The sequence below is a fragment of the Pinus tabuliformis genome, chromosome 2_2 (genome assembly GCF_031772625.1).
Source record: "Pinus tabuliformis cultivar Carrire ecotype Pingquan chromosome 2_2, CPIR1, whole genome shotgun sequence".
NCBI lineage: Eukaryota > Viridiplantae > Streptophyta > Pinopsida > Pinales > Pinaceae > Pinus > Pinus tabuliformis.
The window spans coordinates 1,310,390,771-1,310,402,507 of NC_142300.1; the positions used below are offsets into that span (position 1 = coordinate 1,310,390,771).

Genomic DNA, 11,737 nt, shown 5'->3' on the forward strand with positions numbered 1-11,737 from the left:
AAGATTATTTTCGCTCTTCTCAAAGCAACCCCCCACGTCAAGGATTGGTGGGAAACCTACTGCGAGCAGAAGGATGAAAGTACAGGCTCACTATTTTCAGCCGCACCCACTTGGAATTCATTCTGGGATGCCATCAAGTGTTGGAAATAATACTGAGAGGGGGGGTGAATCAGTATTATCAGAACTATAAAACTTTTTCAATGCTCAGAAACATATACGCTACTTTCGTTAAGTGAACCAGCGTGTACACGCAACTGTGTCTAAAGAAAACAACGTATAACCAGAAATCTTATAATTCAGTTAGTTTATCTTCAGTTAAGTGCATAAGGACATTATTCACCATATTAAGAGTAAACAGATGCAGTAGAACAGATCACACAAAAACCACACACATGAACACCATGATATAAGGTGGAAACCCAATGTGGGTGAAAACCACCTGCTGCAAGTCGTCTCTATCTTTCTTTAATATGAAACTTCAGTTTACAATCTTTTTGTACTGGTGCAGCCTTATACCAGTACGCAGGCTACAACCTGCAGAAGGCTACAACCTTCTCTCGTTCTCCAAACTTCCTTGGAAGGGAGCTCCAACCCCCTTTGCTCTTGTACTAGCCAAGATACTAGTACGTAGGTGCTGGCCTACAATCTTCTTTCTTTCAGGTACCACCTTTCATACATTTTTAGACTGGATATTCCTGAAGCACAACATTACAATCTGAAGACCACAATTCATTCAACTTTCACAACAGATCATTGAAGCACAAAACAACCAATACTAGCATCATCAAACTTTGAATTACTGAACCACTGAAACCCTGTCAATCACCAGTTACCAGAACACAGAGCAGACTACAGAACTCTGCAATAACTGTCAGATCCAACTATAAACCCAAAAATCAAGCTTCAAAAGATATACGCTACTTCAATGAGAGCAACCCGCGTATACACGCTCTTTTACCGAAGACAACCTGCGTACAGATCTAAAAATAAATTCTCTCAACTTGCAGATGTACCAGACATCAGTTAGACCCAGAATATAACATTGCGTCAGTATGCAGATCTAGAAATACGCATAATCAACCATATCATAATAGTGCATTTCAAATCATTAGATCCCGATCTATCCTTAGATCTAGTCTTCCATCAACCGAAGTGATCTCTCCTTAGCTTAGATCAAGCAACCCAGAACCTGCATACCAGATCTCTTTCTTTTTCAGATATTCAAGCCTTTTCAAAGATGTCTTTGCCTAATGATCTTCTTCTCCTTATATAGCCTTAGGCCTTGCTCAATACCAAGGGCCAAACCATAGAAATACAATACCATCAACTTAGAAACTAGGGATCAACACGTCTGTCGAGATACTTTGGTCCAAATACATAGGCTCAAGTACCGAGGACTAACTACCACGGACCAAAGGGAAGTTTCCCGACATATACGCCCTTTTCTGTTCATGCATATGCGTGTATACGCGCCTTAGTATATAGCTCTCCTGCGTATACGCGACTTAGTATGCAGATCACTAGCGTGTATACGCAACTTCGACTTAATTAACCTGCGTATATGAGATTTTTCTTCATTCTGTAATCTGAACGAAGATCTGTCATCAAAGAGAGTTGCCATCAAGGACAACACCAGTATCATAGCGCCACACCTGTGCCAAAATGCCAACATCAAGGAGTAGTACTACCCTGTCGAAAGCTATGAGGATCAATACATAAAGTGGACCATGCTGCGGCAGGGAAGGGACCAAGACATGCTAGATTTTACCAATATTTTCCATACCCTTCACACAAAGTTTGGTATCAAGGATTCGAAGCAGCATTTGGTACTCAAATATCACGGCTGCCTGCACAAGTACATCCAGGAAGAAATAGAATTCCTAAAAATCTCCTTGCTCAGCACGGAATACCGATATGCCATCAAGGTCGAGCAAAAGTTTAAACAGAAGAAGTGAGACTTTGCATCTGCGAATCCAAAGCAAAGGAAAGGTGCCCCCAAACCGCAGAAAAAAGGATAAAGCCAAGGCGGGGTGGCCCAAGACAACTCGCCAAAGCTACAAGCAAAGAATAGTGTCACGAAGCTGAAAAAGGACATGGGAAAGTGGTGTGAGTTCCATAATAGCTCCACTCACAACACAAGTGAGTGTCAGGCCAAGCAGTCACTAGTGGCTGTGCTAAAGGTTTTAAAATCAAATGCATGTTCTGACTCTGAGTCAGAACCCGACAAGGGGAATGATAAAGGGAAGCAGATTATTGATGCGGAGCCCAACACCACTGTTGCCACCATGAAGATCCAGAAGGAGGAACCCGAAGATTTAGAGGAGGAGGAGAGTCTCTTCCACTCCCAGATGTGGGTAAAGGCCTCCCCTCTACAGTTCATTGCTGACAATGGGAGCCAAAAGAACCTCATTTTGGCAAAGGTCGTGAAGCGGTTTGGCTTACCGACCATAACACATCCACAACCGTACACCATCAAGTGGCTTCACCAAAGACGGGATCTTCGCGTGACCCAACAATGTCGCCTTCCATACAACATCAAGTTGTTCACAGATTAGGTATTGTGTGACACTGCTCCCCTTGAAGTTTGTGATGTATTATTAGGACAACCATACTTGTGGAAGTGACATGCTATGTATGAATCAAGGCCCCATGCTATTATTGTTACTTTGGGAAATAAGTTGTACAGGATACCGGAGGTAGCACCACCTACCGCCATCTCTTTGGTTACTGCAAAACAATGCATTAAGCTCATTTCCAAAACTGGGAAGTTTGTTTTATTGATGATATGCCCTCAAGGAAAGAAGAAGACGGTGGCCACGACCTCTAGACAGGGCCCCTCCGCACGACAACTATAGATGGACAAGATTGTGGAGGAGTACAAGGACATCTTCACCTCCCCTGTAGGGGTTCCTGTGCACTGTCAGGTCAAAAACTCCATCGATCTGACTCCAGGTGAGCCGCTGCCCAATGGACCAATCTATCAGCACTTCATTCTAGAGAATGATGAAATCAAGAGGCAGATTCAGGAGCTGCTATAGAAAGGTCACATCCATCCGAATTCATCACCCTGTGGGAGCCTGATCGTGTTGGTATAGAAGAAGGATGGGACTTGGAGACTCTGTATTGACTATTGGGCGCTAAACAAGGTCACTGTCCATAATAGGTACCCGATCCCATGGATTGATGACCTCTTGGACCAATTGAAGGGGGGAAAATATTTCAGCAAGATCGATTTGAAGTCAAGATATCACCAGGTACCAATCGAACCCTCCGATGTGTGGAAGACTGCCTTCAAAGCCAAGGAGGGCCTTTTCGAATGGTTGGTTATGCCTTTCGGATTTAAGAATTCCCCTGCAACCTTCATGAGGCTAATGAATGACATCTTGCAGCCATTCACCAACTCATTTCTAGTGGTATACTTAGATGACATCTTGATCTTCAGCCAAAGTTTGGAAGAGCACCTCCACCACATCCAACAGGTTCTTCAAACACTACGGAAACACAAGTTATGTGCCAATTTGGAGAAATGAACTTTTGGCATGACCCAGGTTCAGTATCTAGGATACATTATTGATGAACAGGCAGTGCATGTGGATCCAACCAAGATCCAAGTCATTCGGGATTAGCCATCTCCAACCACTCTGACAGAGCTCCGCAGCTTTCTAGGTCTTGCCAACTTCTACCGTAGGTTCGTGTTGGGCTTTTCTCATATCACTTGGCCCTTGAGTCAAGTCACCAAGGGAGGAGCGAAAGAAAAATTCTTTTGGTCTTAATCTCAACAGAAGGCATTCACAGAGTTGAAACATCGCCTCTGCTCGGCACCAGTGCTCCCATCACCAGACTTGAAACAACCATTTGAGGTCGAGACAGATGCCTCTGACTATGCTATTGGGGTAGTCCTTACTCAACACGGGTATCTAGTGGCATATCACAATGAGACACTTTCAGACACAGTCCGAAAGTATACCACTTATGAAAAAGAGATGTATTGCATTGTGCAGGCCTGCCGACAATGGAAGCATTACATTTTGGAGAAGGAAATAGTCATCCACACAGACCACCGACCCCTACATTTCATACAGACCCAAGGGAAATTGCAGAATGATCACCATCATAAGTGGTCCACATACCTGCAACAGTTCCATTTGAATATCAAGTATAAGAAGGGCAGCACCAATAATGTTGTAGATTGCCTCAATCGACCATTGATCCTGGCGTTAATCACCGTGCTCAACTCTTGTGAGCACAAGACTTCTGATTGGCCACTTCTCTACAAAAGTGACCCAGAATTCGGCCACACATACCAGACTCTCTTGGAGGGTCAGCATGTTCCAGATTTTCACCTCCAGGATGCCCTCTTATGCCACCGGGGTCACCTTTGTATTCCTTCAAGCGAGCATGCCAAGATGATTTTGGAATCACACTACAGTCGAGCTGCTGGGCATTTCAGGGTCGAGAAAATGGTGGAAGTACTGCAAAAGTATTTCTATTGGTAAAATCTTCGACAGGATGTCGAGAAGTACATCAGATCATGCACTACCTATGCCATTGCCAAACCGACCGTCAAGAAGAAAGGCCTCTATACCCTGCTATCTACCCCTAGTCGACCTTGGGAATCCATATCCATGGATTACATGCTAGGCCATCCTTCCACTAGGCATGGAAATGACTGTGTTTTTGTGGTTGTCGACAGGTTCTCAAAGATGGCCATTATGGCGGCCTGCAAGAAGAATATCACAGTAGAAGACACTACTAAACTCTTCTTTGAACGAGTGTGGGTACACTTTGGGATCCCATAGTCTATCATCTCAGATCAGGACAACAGGTTCCTTAGTACATCTTGGTCTAGTCTCTAGTCGATGCTGGACACCAAACTCACTAAGTCCACAGCCTTCCATCCTCAAACTGATGGTCTGATAGAGGTTGTCAATAGGATGATCGCACACATTCTATGCATGTACAACTCAAACCATCCATGCACATGGGACAAGAGCCTCCCCTATGTTCAACACAGCTACAACTGGGCTCTCCATAGCTCGACTGGCCACAACCCTTTTCAGGTGGGCTTGGGATTCTAGCCACTATGTCCCATTAATGTGGCCATGCCATTTGCAGCTACTCACACAAATTCGGCTCATGTCCAGTCCAAAACAGATAAGAAAAACAACTTCATTGAGCACATCCAACATATTCGCGAGCAGATCCATGACATTCTGGAGAAATCAAATGCCAAGTACAAGTAGCGACATGATCAACATCAAGTGCCACACAAGGTTTAGGTGGGTGACAAAGTCTGGTTGCATTTGCAAAAGGAATGCCTTACCAGAGCCTATCGGAAACTCAGACCACTCCAATATGGTCTTTACACCATTACCAAGGCCATGGGTTTGATGCATTAAACATTCAGTGGGACTTAGGGGTTGGTTACCTTAATGGTTGGGATGGATTCTTGGAGTCCTATTGCTAATGTGGCAAGTCTGTGTGATGTGTTCCATTACAAGTTTACCCCGGTTAGTCGCTTACTTGGGTAGATGTGGGAGGAATGTGTTACAACCATACAGGGTAATTCTTTGTGGTCCTGTTATCTTCCTAATCTGCTCCAGGAAAACCTAGGAAACAATTTAGTAATTAGTATATAGTCAATTCTATATCTATATCTCTATATCTCTATGGAAATAACCTGTCAAGTTATCCACCAAAGGAGCTCAGTAGGTTGCAAAAGATTGAAAAGGTTATTTTATGGAAAAATAATTTGGTAGGAAGTATACCATCAGAGGTTGACAACTATACAAGCTTGGAGGTGATAGACCTATCACTGAACACTTTGTTTAGAAGCATTCCTCACAAAATAGGCTACTTTAAGAATCTGGCTGAGCTTCAATTCAATGTTAACAATGTTTCTATTTCAATACCTTCTTCCCTTGTTAATAGTCTTTCTCAAATCCAACTTAATAGCAACTAGATATCTCAAGAAATACCTGATACAATAGTGTCATACTATGAAACAAGCCCCCCCCCCCCCCCCCCCCAATTTATAAAGAACAATACCTAAGGTTAGAATTATAAATGGGGACCCTTTTAAATTTTTAGGCTTAGGATAATAATACCTAACTCTAAGAAAATACCTAGCAAAACCTTGAAAAATGAATTAGGGATGAAATCCACATCGCAAATCGCAAATCACACTTTTTCACATGACTATCTTAAAACGCCTTTAAAAAATTGTGATCTGCGATTAGGTCTCCTGCTACGATAACCCAATAAATAACACCTCGTCATTTCACACTTCGCAAACTTCACAAGAAATTTAACTGTGCCATTAGAATGTCCGTTAGCAATTTGCGAAATGTGATATTGTGATATCCGCAATCACATTTCGCTTGATGCATCTGGTAGAACTATACTATATCCCTTTAAAGATTGCAACATGTGGTTGAGAGTGGTAAAACGTGTGAAATAATTACGTTTTAAATACCAAAACAAATGAATTAACAGGTTAATAAATATTTAGCTGCCTCGGGAAGGATAATCATTTTCTAGGTTATGGGTAGTTAACATCGAGTCTATCATTAAACCTTTCTCATGATCCAAAGTCATTTCAGAGAAGCTTTCAATCTTAATTACTTGATATCGTCCACGCTGATATATCTTATCTGTTTCAGGCAAGCTACAAAAGACATGTCACTAAGAAAGGTGATGAGAAACAGAGCAAGCATACCATTGTTGAATTCGAGTTTACAGAGATGGCTCCTATCTTTGCTGGTACATTTTGTGATGTTGCCAAAGGCGCAACAACTTGGGAAGTTATTTACAATAGGCTGGAGGACGAACATCCTAAAATCACTATCATGAGAGCAACATCTGACTCAATAAGGCCTTCAAGACTTCAATGCAGAGATGCTTCATGTTCTTTCCTTCATAGAATAGGAGCAAGAGCTAAAATCCTCCCATACACGGATATGATCAGGTGGGTGATTGAAAACCTTATCATTGAAGATAGGCAATTCAAGAATTCTAGAATGGAGCTCATAGGGTTGTTTAGAGTAGAGGACTTGAAGAAAATGTACCACATACCTGACCTGCAGGATATCTATGACAACACATTTGTGGCTAACTTCACAAAGAAGAACCCAGACCCCTTCAAGCTAATTCAGGGTTGGAGAGTGTTGGACAAAAAATTCAAATACGACAAATCGGGTATGTATGTTATAGCCTCTTTAGTGAACCCCTACAACTATGCAGCAGCTATGTTATGTAGATTGTATGGGCTACCCAATAATACTAAGTTTTCAATAGAATGGATTCCTCTTATTGATGCCTGTGTTAATTCCCATATCATGAATTGGCCCTCCATCCTATCTGATAACCTAGCCACCACCATTACCGAATATCAACAAAAGAAAGCCTCCTCTTCAAATAACCTCCCTCCATTCTATTTTAGTGCCTACATTATGGATGCTATCTGTTTTTGCACGACATTTCCAACCATGGGTTGGAAATGGACCTTACAAGACTCCTACCCAATCCATCTCAGTCATAAAAAAATATGGGAATCGCATTACATACCTCACTTGAATAAGATATTTCGTGTTGTTGTGTTGCCCCTACATCAAATAATTTTGAATAAGAAAGCCCATAGGTTTTCCCAAGAAGCTGCAACAGACATATTTACTGTCGGCAAATATTTCATTGAAGAATGGTTTACCTACATTAGGGTTTTTGGTAGCACAGTCAATCAACATGTCCTTCCTTTATATGTATCTGATAAATTATTAGCAAGAGAGATTGCCTACTAGACTGTGGGAAAGGGCCTGACTAAAGTTCTCAAAGATGATAAGAAGTCATTATGGCCCACTTTCCCTGTCAAATGTGGTTCTTTTGCTTTAGCAAATTTTGTTCATGCTACTAAAGAGTCAGCACATGTGGAATCCCTCGGGCTTCATACGTTGCCTAAGAGGCAATTTGATCCAAACAAAGTGGCATATATTGTCACTACTGGAGTAAAGCTCAAGCCATAAAACCATGAAGATAATTATTTTGAAGACTTGTTACAGTCAGCTGGATCCTTCGAGCAAGCATTCGAATGGGCAAAGGTGAATCTAAAACCTGAAGAATTTCAAAGCTTTCAGGAATTCAGAAATGAGAGGCTCTAGGTGATCCCAATGCATCTATTAAATCTCGAAGATAAGTTTACACCAAGTGTCACTGTTGATAGTGGAGGTCCTAGTTCTCAAGTAGACTCTCAAGTAAACACTAAGAAGACACTAGACACAGGGAAACCCCAAGACGCAAATAACATAGCTGATTCCAGCAGGAAGTCAGCTGAGAAACAAGTGATTAGCACCCGAACTACAGAGATCAGTTCAAAGGTCAAAGGCAGCAATTTGGAGCAGGAGTGGGATCAGTTTAATCAGAGATTGCAAGGCACTACCAAAGCCACAAATACCCAAGAAACAGTGGAATGTAAAACTCCTCTGCATGTTCATAAGGATACAGAGCCCAAGCCTATCGGTGAACAATCCAAGCCTATGGAGGAACAAGCGACAATGTCCCAGCATACTGAAATTATCCCTGCTCTACCCACATTAGAAATTGTTTTGAAAGTAACTGAAATACCTCCACTTGATGTTTTCTATAGCCCTCTCCACAAGGTTGTAGTAAGAAGGTAGAGAAAAAGGAGAAGGGTAGATACACTAGAATTCCCACCTAGAAACGAGCCGATGGTCGTTTTTTGGAAGGACATTCCTTTCAATCCGACCGAGAACTTGACTAGAATATCACAGTTCACGGGAGCATACGCATCAGCCGCTATGGACAAGGCTACTGAAGTCTCTACTTTGTTAAGGGAAAAAGAGGAGAGAATTTCACAGCTCAAAGCAGAGAAGGCTAGCGTAAATAGGCAAGCGGTTGAGAAGCTTGCACAATTGCAGCAAGACATGGAGGTCCTAAAAATAAGCCATGAAGCCAATATATCGGCCAAAAACATGCAACTCCAAGAAATGCAGCAATCCATGGAAAGATACAAGGATGATCCCACTATTGAGGAGTTTATTAAAGAGGCACTGGAATTAAATTCCTTTCTGGTGAAACACCAGGAGTATTTCTACCACAAGATGTCACACATTACTCCTTATCTGACTACTAGTGACCAGTTGACAGATAAAGCAATCGACTAGAGAACTGAGTTTAACAATTTAAACACCAGAATACCATTTATAATCTATTTTTTCACATTAGTTAGAATTGCATTTATATCCTTCTCATGCATTTAGAGAAGGGTCCAGAATTTTATCAAAAACATTTGCAAAGAATGCACTTTTGTAAGTTTGTGAACGCTTTGGTGAAATTATGGAACATGATCATTTCTTTTAGATATCAGACTACTTTCCTTTGTTGATGCACTTTTATATTCTTGGGAGACAATTTGATTTGAAGAAAGAAGTTGGTTTATGTCATTTGTCAAATGAGCAAGACTTCACACATATGGTACTATTATCTTGTATGATTGATTTTGTTTACATTTAATTAGTGAAAAAACTTTACTTTCATGAATTGTATGTGAGATTTATTGTTTCTGTGAAACATTACTTTCACTTTTGTATGTTGCCTAGCTAAAATTGTGATTTTCATAGATAACTTATCATATATGCAATATATTTTATAAATTTCTTTGACTAACTATTTAGTCAAAGGAATTATCTTTTACGTTATCGTCTCTGTTTAGTTGTGTTCAATCTTTATTATCACATGTTAAACATATATCTTTGTAGATCGCATACCACATACGAATACCTGGGTTTATATTAGAATAAGTTAGTTAGAGAATTGCATCATAGAATAGGTCATTTAGATTATCATTATTCTATTGCAAACGCTCATGAACCACCCACTCTCATCTTAAAACCCACACTGGGAAACTGGTCCCATTATCCCCAGTCGAAGCCACCACTTTAAACGGAAAAGGAGTTGTCTTAAGGTCCGGACCGGGTGGTTATCCCCCATGTTTCGGCAACAGAATTCTAAGGCCGCAACAAATAGGAAAACTGAAGAATATGATGTTCTTATTTACTTGGAAGAACAGCTTGAATGGAATAATTCCTTCCAGTTTAGGTAACTGCAAAGCACTTTAGGCTTTAGATCTTACTGACAATAGGCTAACATGAAGCATTCCTTCAAGCATATTGCAATTGAAAAATGTGACAAACTTGATTGTTCTGTCAAATGATCTCACTAGCTCTATTTCTCCCAATATCGGCAATTGCAAAGCTTTTATTAGGATTTAGCTGGGCGACAATAAGATTACTGGGGAAATTCAAAAAGAGGTTGGGAAACTAGAAAACTTCCTTGAAATGGTAGATAATCAGTTTACAGGAACCCTTTTTCCAGAGATAGGAAGATGCAATGCACTTCAGATGCTATATCTTCATGGAAACAGAGTTACAGGTAATCCACCAAGCACGCTTGGTTTTCTGAAAAATATTCATGTATTGGATTTATGAATGAATATGTTCGTGGGTTCCATACCCTCTACATTGGGAAATATCATTTCACTCGACAAGTTTGCAATGAATGGAAACGAATTGTTTGGAGTGATACCAAGAGAGATTTTGTTGTGCACTAAATTACAATACCTAGACTTGAGCATCAAAAAATTGATTGGTGGAATTATTTTCTAAGACTGGAAGCATAGAAGGATTGGACATTGCAATTAATCTCAGTTGGAATTATCTCTTGGCGACCATTCCATTAAAGGTTTCTAGACTCACAAAACAGGCAACCTTGGATATATCTCACAATATGATGGTTAAGAATTTGAGTATTCTTGGCCAACTACCAAAATCAAGTGTCTTTAAATGTTTCATACAATAATTTCTCCAACTATCTTCCAAACATGATTTTTTTCATAGAATTGCCTCTAAGAAATTTATATGGAAATGCAGGTCTTTGTACTTCATGGACTGATAATTATTTTGAACAATTAGGGGTTGAGTCCCCTAAAGGGAGTTCTAGAGTTTTTTATGTTAAGATAATCATAGGTATTTTGTTTAGTAATATAGGAATGATGTTGTTTCTAGATATTTGTGTTGATAAAAGATAATAAAATGCCTCAACAAGAGTTTGAAGATTCATAAATGGGTGGTCATGGTAGATGACACTATTCCAGAAACTTAATTTCTCTTTAGAAGATATTGTTGATTGTCTAGGTGACAACAATATCATAGGAAAATGTTGTTCTAGTGTTGTTTATAGGGCTAAAATGTCTAACAAATATGTATTTGCAGTGAAGAAGATTCAAGCTTCATAGAAGGAAGGATAATAGATCAGAGACTCATTTGGTGCAAAAGTGAAGAAATTGGGCTCTATCAAGCACAAAAACATTGTGAGACTTCTTGGTTTGTATTCCAACAACACAACCAAGATTCTCATGTATAATTACATGCCCAACGGAAGCTTGGGTGGTTTGTTTCATGAGATGAGAGGATCACTGGACTGGGAACACAAATACAACATCATTTTGGGAGCAACATAAGGGATTGAGTATTTGTATCACCACTTGATCCCAAAAATCATTCACTGTGATGTCAAAGCTAACGATATATTGTTGGGTTTTCATTTCAAGCATGACCTTTCATATTCCATCCTTTCCAAGCTCTTCAATTCCTCTAACAATTACACCAAATCTTCAACAAATGTGGTTGGATCCTATGGGTATATTAATCCAAATACGTATTTTTAA

The 11,737-nt window shown here is 40.3% G+C and overlaps 1 pseudogene; it reads left to right on the top strand.

Moving 5' to 3' along the window:
* The first annotated feature begins 5,432 nt into the window (after positions 1-5,432).
* On the top strand, positions 5,433-11,737 carry LOC149198332 (uncharacterized; annotated as a pseudogene).